Source organism: Lynx canadensis, chromosome A1 (assembly GCF_007474595.2).
Source record: "Lynx canadensis isolate LIC74 chromosome A1, mLynCan4.pri.v2, whole genome shotgun sequence".
NCBI classification, from domain to species: domain Eukaryota; kingdom Metazoa; phylum Chordata; class Mammalia; order Carnivora; family Felidae; genus Lynx; species Lynx canadensis.
The window spans coordinates 20,892,695-20,906,488 of NC_044303.2; the positions used below are offsets into that span (position 1 = coordinate 20,892,695).

At 42.2% G+C, this 13,794-nt stretch overlaps 1 long non-coding RNA gene and 1 pseudogene across 1 annotated transcript in view; one reads left to right on the plus strand and one right to left on the minus strand.

Moving 5' to 3' along the window:
- The window catches only part of LOC115510343, a 221,044-nt gene that overhangs the window by 191,821 nt on the left and 15,429 nt on the right, over positions 1–13,794 (minus strand). The window lies entirely within an intron of this gene.
- On the plus strand, positions 10,136–10,233 carry LOC115526500 (annotated as a pseudogene).

Sequence of the window (13,794 nt, forward strand, 5' to 3'; positions counted from 1 at the left end):
AAGGACATAAGCTAAAAAATAGTGACCTTAACCATGCATTTGAAAACCTAGATAGCAAACAAGTATAGATACCTTATCTGGAATATTTATCTTCAAAGATATACTTACTACTCTTTAAAAATGTATTATCACAGGACCATCCAAACTGTATTTTCTAAAACACTGTCTCCAAAAAAATGTGCTCTGGCAAACACCAGACCTACGAGATGCTTTGTGAAGAAAAAAGCAGTTTGTGAACAAATCGATTTGCAAAAGCTGTGTTTTCTGACAATGAGGATAAAAATAGTAATTATAGCATTTAACAGAGACTCAGAGCCCTAGCAACATTATTATTCGCGAGTAAAAAAAAAACAGCAATAGCGATCACTTTGCTCATTCCAGTTGCACAACCCAAGAGAAAAGACATAGCTGGTATCAACATTTAAGGACGAAGAATCTTCCCATAGTCTTTACCATAGAGGAACTAACTAGAATATCATCTCCAACCTTATTTGTTGCAGAAGGACAAGCTTCCTCTTGGAGCAGTACACAGAGGTCAAGGTTCTCACACAAACGCTGCCTAGCATATGTTTTTCCCTCATAGCATTTAATACATGAAATTATTTTCTTTCTTTGTTTCACTTGTTTCTATCTCTTCAACTTAGAATGTAAGCTCCAGGGGAGGGGAACCATGTCATTTGTGTTTGCAGCTGACCTAGCCACATGCTTGACACACCACAGACATAGATATTTGTTAAGCGAATGGTGAAGTTCCCTAATAAAGGTCTGGCTCCTACGATCTACAGCTTTACTAAGAGCCATCAGAGGGATTGATTTCTAAGAGTAGCTAGAAAATCCCTTCATGCAAGTGTCTAAAAATTCTACCTAAAATGTATCAGTTTCTCTCTATAACTTGTCTGCAAGCCCACCCAACTTCTGTCCACATTGGTCTCATGGAGTCCCATGGAGTCAAACAAACTCAGGCCACTGACAAGGGGTCACAGGGAGGCACCTGACTTCCACATTCTGCCAGTCAAGACAGGATCTCTTTGTGCTTTATTTTATTTTTCCAACCGTACTGAGTTAAAATTGGAAAATAAAAATTATATGTATTTAGGGTATACAATATGATGATTTAACATATGTATAAATTGTAAAACGATTACCACAAATTAATAGATACATCCACCATTTCACATAGTTACCTGTGTGTGTGTGTGTGTGTGTGTGTGTGTGTGTGTGTGTGATGAGAATTCCTAAGATCTACTCTCTCAGAAAGTTCAAGTACATATACAGTATTATTAACTACAGTCACCCTGGTGTGCAATGGAGCCTCAGAATTTACTCATCTTATAACTGAAAGATTATACCCTTTGACCAGTATCTTCCTATGTCCCCAACCTCCAGTCCCTGAACCACTGTTCTACTCTATGGTTCCATGAGCTTGACTGTTTTATATTCCTCATATCTTTATATTTTAGATACTGATTGAGGTTCAACCACTGGGGTATAAGGAGCAGGTTCTCCACCTAAGCTTTGCCCTTAGTTCTGAGAGCCTGTCCAGATAAGCCTGTGCTCAAAACAAGATGCCCCATGGCTCTCAGATATGAATGAGTTGAGTTTCATGGAGCCCTCGGGTAGAGATGGAGGGGTAGTACTCCCCCACATACTGACATATCCTCACCAGCTCAAACTGATTTCTTGCCCTCTCATGTGGAAATTTCATTTGCTGCTCAGTCTTACTTAGTTTTGCACAATTCCCTTGAGAGCAAAGGAATTTAATCCAAAGGCCAAAGTACTAATCTAAAAACGAAAGTTAAAAAGAGTAATTACAACAGTCAACACTTATTTGGTGTTATGTTAAGAGGCTGCATTTTGCTAAGCACTATGCCTACATCATTATTGCTTTTAATCCCCTCAAACACCCTATGATGCAAATTCTGCTACTGTTCCCATTTTACAGATGAGGAAAGAGACGCATGATACTTACTAAATCAAACAATAGCAACTCAAGGCAACAATCATAAAGCATGGCAGTCCCCTTTCTGCCTTCCACAGATCCAAAACACAACTTAAAGTGACAGAGGAGGTGGAAAAATCGGGATCTAAGCAATGTTCCTGCCTCTTCTGGCCACCCAGTGGCCACCCCGAAAGACTTTATTGTATTGCTTTAGCTCATCTCAGATGCACATACCATAGGTCCAAATAGACTCGTATAACTGCATTAGTCATTCTAGATACTTTAATCCATTACTTAATGCATTACTCAGATGCTGGTACCAGGAGGGAATGGCAGGAAGTCAAGGTTGGTTATACATGGATGAAACAATAATAGTCTCAAAAACACCTGCACCTGTGAAGAAACAGACAGAATTTTAAAACATCTGACCGCCTAAAGTTTTAGAACTTGTCATTTAAAATGCTTGCCATGGATCTTACTTTTAAGCACGTAGTATCTTTGTGTTACTGATCAACTTCTAAATTTCATCCTCTAATTAGAGGAACCCCCAATCAAAAATGAGTCACTGACCTTTTCCTCAGCATTTTGTTTCAGTAAGCCAGAATAAACACATGGAATTGTTACTATGGAGACCGAAGGTACTGAAGGGACCCAGCCTCTCATTAAAAAATTGACACACCAGCAGGAAAAAAAAATGATGGATGTTGTGGTTATTTTAGGGAAAATCATGTCCCAAATGTTGAGGTTAAGTCAGCCACCCCTTTTCCTCCAGAAAAGAAAAAAAAAAAAAGAAGAAGTTTCCGATGCAAATGGTTTGAATTAATGCCATGGATATTTATAACAACAGTCTGGTTAAGGGAACTTATTTGCTATTCATCAAGCAAATGTCCCCTAGGATTAAAGGAGCCCAAAGAAAATATTTTTAAAATAATAAATAAAATGCCTTTTGGGGTGGGAAGCAGTTATATTCGTATTCAACAGCATGACTGCTGGGTTGAGTCCTCAAAGCCCAAGGCCACTGGGACTGGACAATTCTGCGGAGCTTTTGGAAGAGATCAGCAAGACACATGTGTCCCAGCTGACGTGCCAGCAGAAGGTCCAGTGTTTTCTTAAGTTGACACCCCAAGCAGTGAATAGGAAAAGAGAAACCAAGAGTAGCCCAATACACAGACCTAAAATTGGAAAGACACTGACAGCCTCTTTGTTCAACAACTCCCTTGTTTGTGTTTTGGAGAGAAAAGGTAGAAGGGAAAACGCTTAACTTTTTTAGCGTATCACTGGAAAATGCCATTCTCACTCCTTAAAAATAGCACCAGATGAAGAAATAGCACTTGGGTGATGCCTACAGAAGCACTTCCATACAGGCTCCTCTCCTTCATGGTGACTCTGGGAGGGAGACCTGTGCGCGCACTGGTGCGGAGAGCCGACACAGGGCCCAAAATGTGAATGAAGGGTCCACCAAGGACCTGTGAGGGTAAAGATGGCAGTGGTGGCCGTGAGCAGAGGCCCACCGTCGGACTCACAGTCCTGTCTGATCTCCATCCAGAGGCCTGGCACCCAGTGACCCAGGACCATACTGGCCCTGCCTTTATTTTAACTGTTGATATTATGTTCAAGTATGGATTTTTTAAAGATGTTTTTATTGTAAATATTTAATATATATAAATAATATATAAATAATATATAAATAATAATATTTATATTAATATATAATAAATAATATATAATAAATAATATATAAATAATAATATTTTATTTTTATTATTTTAACTGTTGATATTATGTTCAAGTATGGATTTTTTAAGATGTTTTTATTTTAAATATTTAATATATATTATATTTAAATATATATATAATTTATAAATAAATATATATTTATATATATAAATAATAATATTTTATTTTTATTATTTTAACTGTTGATATTACGTTCAAGTATGGATTTTTAAGATGTTTTTATTTTAAATATTTAATATGTATTATATATAAAAATATACATAATTTATAAATAAATATATATATATTTATATATATAAATAATAATATTTAAAATATTCCGTTCAAATAGTATTGATCTGATTTATTGAATTTTTGATGTTCCCTTAAATTTCGTGCCTGAGGCAAGCGCCTCACTCCTCTTACCCTACCATTCTACCTCCTCCTGTGGAGGCCCTTCAAAGGAAGAGCACCTTCTTTCCAGGGCAAGCACTGAGGCATCGAGTGCTGCCTCAGGACAGCCGCTTCTGCTTCAAGGACTTCCCTTCTCTCAACAAATCAGTCCAAGCCGAACCTACCGGACACACTTCTAAACCCCAAGCTGAAAGGCAAGATCGCAGTTGTGGCTTCCGACCCCTGGACTCAGTCCCTCGTCTGCCATTTGATTAGTCAGGCCTCCAAACTCCAGCTTCCTCCTGCGTTCACCTGGCATAAATAAAGAGGCCTACTTCTGGGATCACCGGAAGAATTCAACGGGATGATGCCTGTCAATAGCTGAGAAGCGTGTAACATGGTGTCCGTCGTTGTTCTTATTCTTCAAATGGTGGTTCCCCAATGGTTACTTCGCCCCTCGCAGCCTTTGTTTCCTCTTCTGTAAGAAGGAAATAACAGTGCTACCTCTCAAGTTTGCTGTACAGATTGCACGTTGCTGTATAGGAAGTGCCTAGAACACCGTCTGCACACAGCGTTAACGATGGCTACAGCGGCTACTAGTACAGCTACTACCGCTGTTGTTACCATAGCAGCTTATCCTTCTTCCTCTTCCTCCAATTCCTCCTCCTATGAACGACTGCTGCCTCAGCCGCTGGCCCCTATTCTGGGGCTTAGGTAGTTAATACAGTTGCAACGACATCTAGAAACAACTCCCTCCACTGTGTGAGGGATCCTTAGGCTGTATATAAACATTAAAATCAATTTACTATATGCTGTGCTTTTAGAAATGTTTTAAGCTATTCAAACATTATTATTTTCTGCATCCAATGCCAAATAACCTGCTGAATTGATTTTGTCATTTTTTTTAAGCTTAGTTGTTTGGGTATGCTGTAGACAGAACCCCAGACAACAGAAGAGTTAGTGTACTTTGATTGTTTATAAAGGAGCGGCATAAAAATAATCTTTAAAGCTAAGGGAATGTTAATATTTAGATCCATCTAAGGGAAAACAATAACAGTTTGTGATTTCCTCCCTCCTCGCTCCTAGGGCAAACATTTTTAAGGGAGGATTTTATTTTGTAACATAAATTGTTTTCTATATCACCCTAAAGACAAGAGTGATTAATAGTGAGCTATAGAAAGAGTTGCCCATAATTAGCAGCTTGGGTACAGTCAGATATAAACATATATTTTGTTTATGAAACATGCAGCTCGAAAAAAAATCTCATCTTGCTAGATGTCAAAACAGGGTCAAGATGCTAAGGAAAAAGCCATTAAGACAAAGATTTGTAAATAAAGTTAAAATGGGATCGAATACATATGTGCATACCTGCACCACACAAGCCTGAGACAAAAGTTTACCCAGGTTTACTTCTTCATCATCATCAATATCGTTGGAATTGTTTCTAATTATTATTTGTGTCAACATTGGTACAACATTGTGATTTTGATTTCAATTGTAACTATATAGACCTTTACCAAATACATAGCAATTCCCTTGGATGCAGATTTAAAAAATGGGTCAAGATTTCATGACTGTTTAGTTTATATGGTTTATTATCACGATAATAGAACTGGCACTTAGTGGGCACCGGACACTGGCCCAAGTTCCTTAAATGTATTAAATCATTTAATCCTTGTAAGAATCCCTGTAGGAAAGAAATTATCATCCCCACTTTACTGATGAAGACACTGAGATTTAGAGAAACCAAGTAACCTGACCACCATCACATTTTATAAGCAGAGCTGGGATTTGAACACAGTTCTGTTGAACATCAAAGCCTGTCTCTAAACCACTGTACTAACCAGAGAACCACCCAAGTTGACAAGGTAGCTAACTTCTTTCTGTTCACATGAACATTCACCTATGCTGATCCTCCTACTCCTCGTCCTACTCCGTGCATTCATATGGCCACATGGCACGTTAGGAAGACTTTCACTCAAGTCAAACAACAGTTAAGTTCCGCCATTTTACTGCATTCGTGAAAAGAAGGATAGCAGGGCTCTTGGGCAGGACTGCTGCTTCTGGTTGTGCGGAATGCGCACTATACAAATCCAGGCAGAGCCATTCACAAAACAATATTTGACCAGCACCCCCCTGAAGTTGTTCAACTTGGCAGCCCTGCCCTTGCTGCTCTAAACCTGGTTTGTGACTCCTCACCAACAACAGTGATTGGACCAGAAGACACCTGACCAAAAAGAGCCAATCAGATGCTTGCTGTGTGGACGCGGAACTGAGAGGCACACAGGAACCTCCCCAGGCGGGCAAGTGAAGAGGCGGGAGACCTGGCGCCCCGCCGTCACAGACTGCCCAGGCGGAGGAAGCCAAAAATGAAGGCACACAGGAAGAGATGAAAGAGTTCATGGAGCCCTTAGAGACAGTGAAAAAAGCCCCATTTTCGCCTTTCCAAGAATCTCCTCAGACCCAGTTATACTTTTCTGCCCTTGATTTCTAAGAGACTTTTGTGTATCCTTTCCACAAACCCCTCTTTGTATTTGCCTAAGTTTAAGGGCATCCTGATCTTTTCAGGACAGAGAAGTGCCCGTTCTTGCCCAGACATCATCAAATGGAATTTTTCATTATTATACAAAAACCAGGCCTGAATCTCAATCCCCAGACTCATGTGTGTCAGAAATGCAACTTTATTTCTCTATAACGCAATGGAATTTCTATCCTGAGACCGTGCTGAAGGAGTGGCACACTTAGTGCAATCATCTCAGGATCTAGAGAGTCAGGGTAGTACCAAGGCAGCGGGGATGAGGACGGCAGACGTTGAGTTCCCCATCATCCACAGGGGCATCTGCTTCGATGCCCCTGGGCTGCCCGGTCCTGCTTATCGACCAACAGATTCACTGCTGTCTGGCCCAGCTTCCCATCTGGGCCTTTGCTTTCGCTGCTCCTGTGCTCCTCTCTGGTACCCAGGAATTCACTTGCTGCTCTACACCATGCTAGGCTGTGAGAAACTGGGGCCATTCAGAAACCCATCCACTTAGCTCAGAGAGAATGTTCTTTCCACCAGCCGAGCCATGGGAACCTGATGTTGTCCAAGGCCCCTCTTCCCCATACAGTCATACATCCCCGAGGCTTGACCTGGGTGAGGATTGGGCACCAGTCCTCCTTCTCAGGGATTATCCATACAGAAGCTTCTAAATGTGCCCCCACGACAGCCTGATGCTTCCTGCTCTATGGACATTCGTCTCCCTCTGGGGTAGGCAGCTGGCCCCCAGGCTTATGGCATCCTAGGCTCATCTACTATTAATGTCCAAGAGTTATTTTCTCTCCTTGGGGTCAGATTTTGGAGCCCAAGAGCCAAGATATGACTTCGTTTCCTGGGCTTGTTCCACCTTCCCCAAGGCAAGGAACCCAGACTGGCCTAATTAACTGACTGGAAGCCAGAACCAAGTGACCCAAGAAAAAACTAAAGAAATCTTCAAGTTGAGATTTTAAAATATTGCCACACCACACTGCGTTGGGACCCTTTAGGCTCACAGAGCTTCGTTCTGGTCATAGGCCTTGATTTCCCCGGGCATTTCCTCTAGGTGATGTTGGCCAAGCTGAAGTGGGGCAACTCTGATCTTCAGTTAGGCTAATGCGTCTATGATTCTGCCCTTTCAAATGTGATGGTGGTGGCAATGTGTGCTGAACCATTTATCTAGTTTTCCTTAAGATTCACCTGTAGAGCAAGTCTCACACTGAGAAATCTGGGAGCAAAGTAAATTGTAAACAGAGATTTGTCCTTTTTCCTGGCTTCACCTTTTCTATGAAAGTTGTGATGAAGAGAACTTTTCCTTTACCTGTGAAAATAACTGTCACTCCACACCGAAAGGACCATAATTTATCATGCCTAATGTGCTTCCCCATCTTTGTGACTATATCAAATAATACTTTCCTTTATATATTTTATTATCTCATAAGAATAAGACACATATTTCAAGGTGGACAAAATAATTTATTGGTGATTTACAGAAAACATGTCCACATGAAATACGACACTTTATAATTTTTTTTTAATTTTTTTTTAACGTTTATTTATTTTTGAGACAGAGAGAGACAAAGCATGAACGGGGGAGGGTCAGAGAGAGGGAGACACAGAATCTGAAACAGGCTGCAGGCTCTGAGCGGTCAGCACAGAGCCCGACGTGGGGCTCGAACTCACGGACCATGAGATCATGACCTGAGCCGAAGTCGGACGCTTAACCGACCAAGCCACCCAGGCGCCCCTAATTTTTTTACTGTTTATTCATTTTTGAACGACAGAGAGAGACAGAGCATGAGTGGGGGAGGGGCAGAGCGAGAGGGAGACACAGAATCTGAAGCAGGCTCCAGGCTCTGAGATGTCAGCCCAGAGCCTGACGCGGGGCTTCAACTCACGGATGGTGAGAGCATGACCTGAGCCAAAGTCAGACGCTTAACCTACTAAGCTACCCAGGCGCCTCTACACTTTATAATATTTTTAAAAAATTAGTCATACTGCTTATTAAAAGTCCGTATCAAAAGTGAGAGCTGTAGCTACATCTGATTCAGACATTCACTTTTTTTCTTTTCTAGCCCCCAAAGAATGCCCCTAAATGAGCCTCTAAGAGGCCCATATCTTCATTAGGATTTCTGAACCAAACAGCCATAGTAGGCTCATTCTTCCCTTGATTCATCCAACATAGATGTAATCACAAACTACTATGTGTTGGTCTTGGGATGCCCAGATGAGTGGAGGAAATGGAAGTTATAGCACCGAGTAAGTTCTGTAACAAAGAACTTGCCAGCATCAGGTTCAGTCTTCTGTGATGTTCTAGCGCCAGGCCCATCACCCTTCCTGCCTCCACAGGTTCCCTTCCCCCAGTACATTCCAGACTAAATCCCCCTCCTACTAAAAAACTCAATGGCTCCCCTAGAGGCATTTCCCAATCTAGGTTAAGGAAGAGTAATTTCAGGAAATCTGAGCAGGTATTGCCTGGAAAGGAGGGCTCCAGTAACAAGTTTGGGAAGCAGTGAGTAAAACAAAGTTGGACTATTTGGTTGTGTTACGTTTTCAGGAATTCTCAGAGCTTTTACAATGTTGACATGCATTAGGGCAGTGATACACTTATGCATATCCAAGAGGAAGAATGCATCTTTACAGTATCTCCCCAGCTTATGGCTATAGAACCCTTTTCTTCCAGGGCATATTACTGGACTAGTCTTGAAAACAAAACAAAACAGAACACCTGAGAAACACTAGCCTAGAGAAAAAAGTTCAAATTTCTTAACAAGGTATTTAAGGCTGTTGCTGTCTGCCTCTAGTAGATTCTTACAACCCCACTTCTTATTCCTTCGTTCCCATACATCACGCACTACCCTTGTTAGGCTATTAGTTCCCTAAGCAGACGGCACACCTTCACATGCTTGAGGTGTTACTGATACGTTCCTCTGTTTACAATGCCTCTCACCATTCTCCTTTGTCTCACTTCTCTCTTCTCCATCTGAACTCCTATCTATACTGCAAAAACCACTCCATATTAACTCATCTACCCAGTCTGTGAGTCACTGTTCTATAAGCACTTGTGCATCAGAGCACCAATCGCTATGTATCATATATTTCTCTGCTGCCTTCAATAGATTATGAGTTCCTGGGACTTCCTCTTTGTATCCCCAGCATCTAGTGCACTGTCGGCCACATAAACGATTATGAACACACTGAAAATTTCATATCAATTTTTCAAACGTTTCACAAAATTCCCTTACTTCCTTTCAAACCAAAAAAATGCAGGTGTGAATTTGGTGTGCACCTTTCTCTTAAATGTAGGTCTCATGTTTGAAACAGGACTCGTACCAGTAGAGAAGCATCCACGATCACTAAAGAAGGGATTCTTAAGTCACTCATTAAATCCTAGATTTTTCTTTTGCCCAATTATAAAACCACAAGTCACAATCACTTTAAAACCTGTGTAAAAAATTGCACAGTATCTCCCTATAAACAAAAGGGGAGCGGAAATTTTACTTTATGCCTTCACGCTTTATGCCGTAGTGCCTGGCCCAAGAAAGACTTGGTGCAAACATTTAAAAAGTTATACTGTGCTGGCTTCAGCCGCACATATACTAAAATTGGAACAATACAGAGAAGATTGGCGTGGACCCTGCTCAAGGATGACACTCAAAAACTTATACTCTCTGGGAGTGAGGCTAAGCCCCTGCCACAGATCAGTTCTTCCCCCCACCCCTCCCCATCATCCCAAGAGCTGGTCTGCACGCTCCCTGCTCTTCCCTGGGCTCATCAGGATGTCCCCCTGGATCTTCTTTCTTTCATATTTTCCTCTGCCTCCTAGTGCCCAGGCATCTCCTGAAAATCAGAGAAACTGCCGGAATGGTGGTCTGCGTGCATGTCTTCCTTTACTTGCCCCACTGCCCCTCTGCCATTTCCCCCGCCCACCAAGAGGCAAAGGGAATTTGTTTATTTTGCCAAGAACTCTCAGACACTTTCAGTTCAGCAGAGAGGTTGACTTAACTCTATTCCCTGATGGGAAAAGAAACGTGACATTCTCCTCATGATTAAAGCACCACTTTTTCTTGCTACGAAGGGAAAATTCAACATCATACAGCCCCCAAATGTTGCAACTTTCAGTTCAATGGCACTTTTTCTCCACATTTTAAAACCTTCTCTGACACACACATGGGGGCTGCAGGGAGGAGTTTCTCACAAGGCTCTAAACACCTCCATTCTGCATCCAGGGTCTTTCACCGTCTGCCCCTGCCCTACACCTTCCCCTGCTTCCCACTGCTCCCCAGCCCTACAGTCCTGCCCCTGGCAATCAGGTTTCCTGTCCATTCTAGAAGCTTATGCCCTCGATGCCCTCGTGCCTGTGATGTCTGCCCTCATCCTTCCAGGCTTCCAAACACAGCCCAGGTGCTCCTCCAGAAACCCTTCAGTGAGCACAGGGTACACAGAGATCCCTCTCTAATCCACGTGGTGTTTTAATGCTATAGTGCCTAAGTTTGCATTTATTCACATTTTTTCCAGCCTTGTGTTCATTGTTATGTCTTGCTCTCCAACCAGCCAGACAGTGAGCTGGAGAGAGGGTGTGGGCTCTGAAGTCAAGCAGCTGTTGGCTCTGGAGCCTAATTTCTGAGCTACGTGAGGCCCAGTTTCATTATTTGTAAAATGAAGAAGTAAACACCCACCCCTGCGAAGCTGAGTTGCCATGAGCACTGAATGAGGTCTAGCATGTGAAACTCCTGGCCTTCTTGCCCTCCGTGAACTGTCTCACTGCTTTCCTGAGGGCAGGATCACATCGCTCACTGGTTCCCGGGTTCGTAGAACGCCGAGCACAGTAAAGCGGGACACGATCGGCAGCAACTGTTAAAAGTGCACGGAATTAACAAAGAGCTGGGAACATAATCTCGGTTGGCAAGGAAATGAGACAGACCTTTAACCACTCAAAACCAATGTGCCACTAGAATTGAAACGTGAAATGAGATGGCATAAAAAAGCAGACCAGTCACGACACACAGACCACTTCGATGCTTAGAAGGATATTTTGCTGAACACACATAGAAAAACAAATGTCCTGTTTCTAATACCTTTAGCAAAGTCTGCCTTGAATCTTGCGGGGGATATGCAATAAAAAGATGCCTCCTTCAGCCTTTTCAATTAAATGCGTTCTGATACCATACCATATACTGGTATGAGCTCATACCATATATTAAATCACAAGTCAGGGACTTAAAATACCGCCATCAGATATGAAGCACATTTCTTTAGTTTCTATGTAAGCACAGAAGGGCTGCACAGTCAAGCAATGGTCATTTTCCAGCTGTCTCACTCTTAACTCTAGGAGTGGGACAAAACAGGCCCTTAGTTGGAGCCCTATCAGCTACACAATGCGTGTGAAGAGAGTGAATAGCTCCAATTTGCACAATTCTGATAATTTCCTATCACTGACTGGGGGGTGGGTGGGGGTGGGTGGGGGGGGGAATGCCATCCGCTCACTTAAGAGGCTTCATTGGAAAGCAAAACACTTCTTTCTATTTACTTAAGCACCAGGCTAGAATATGAGGAAGCACAATACATTCTAAACATGGTGCACATCTGGTCTAAAAACCACAATCAATTTATTGCCGCGTCTGAAACATTTTCAGCGACTGTCATATAATATATTATCACACATTTCTAACAAGACGTTTTCTTGGAACCAAAATAGACAGGTAGATCTGTCCGTTCAATTTCTCACAAATGAAAGAGAAAATTGTTTGGCTCAGATGTCTGTACTGTCTTTGGAGTAGTGTAACTATCATATGAGAAGGGTATTAGTCAAAGATGCCAGGAGCTCAGCAATTACTTCCAAAGAGTGAAATTACTGGCTACACAGAAAGAAAAAAAAAAAAAGATGTATGCATGTATGTATGCATCTTCTCTTTTTTCCCATTCCAACAGAACCATTTATTGCATTTACTTGAAAGAGATGTACCACAGTCTTGTTAAGCCCATCTATCTCCCAGTGCTATAACCCTGGACTCCCTATTAAATGGAATCTTTTGATCTCTGTGGCTCCTAAAGCAGAACTTTATTAAAAGTTTTATTAAAAATTAAAATGCAATCGAAATCACGTTAAAATGCTTAAAAGCTCTATATTTTCACCCTAACCCCTCATGGGCATTCACAAGGAGAGTCACAATGGTATTGAATAGCCAGAGAGCCCCACGCCCAATAAAGAGGGCTGCCAAAATATCCCAGGATTGGCCCCAGTGAAACCATTTACTGGCTCACCGTTGGCTGCATAATCCGCCTTTAAGCACTTTCTCCTCTGTAAAAACCCCAGAGCTCCTTTAAGAGCCTTGTCTCAGCACACAAAACTTTCAAGTGACTAACCCTTCCCTACCCAGCCCCTGAGCCCCTCACACCAGCCATGCAGGCTTTGACCTTTCCTGATAACCCACTCAAAGCACGTTCTGCTTACAGGGCCAGCAAAAAAATGCATAAAGCCTAGATTATCCGATCTTTGGCAAGGTTCATAAACAGACTGGACATTGTCAGCCCTCTTTCATACGTCTGAGCCTTTGACAGTGTTGCTCCCTGAATGAATGCTGTGGCTGACTTTGCCTGGTGAAGAGCTCATCATACTTCAGAACTCAGTTCAACCAGGACTTTGTAGTGACAGTTTTCCTGACAGCCCTCCTTTGCTGAAATAGGTGGTCTACTCTTTCGTATGGGATGGAGCGTCCCACACACCCCTCCTCCAACTGTACCCCACCATACCCCAGTAGAGCGTAGGATGCGTCATTATGTCTATCTTCCCACCAGCCTGCAAGCTCTTCTGGAAAGAACCTGTGTCTTCTTCTCTGTACCTCTAGTGCCCACGATACTGTCTTGCATGAAGAAGGGACCCCTCAAATATTTACTGGATGAAAAAACAATAGCCGTAAGCCAGAAAAATCCTGACTCTGTCAGAATGGTTAAGAGCTTCACTTGCTTCTCTATGAGCAAAAAAGAGAATCTTGGGAAAGGGCAAAGTCAGAGTTTTCGGGTCTTTCAACCACAGGAGCTGTTAGTAAGGAAAATTCAACTGATCATACAGAGATAAAAGAGGGGAATGTATGCTTTTGCAACTTGGGCCTGCAGTCCTCCTGTTAGAATTAGAGAAATACAAAAGGAGCACCCAAGAGGAGAGGACTTAAGGGATTGTAGTGAATGGCAGACAAAATGGTGGGCACTCGAAACAGGGGGCACTCAAAAGCTA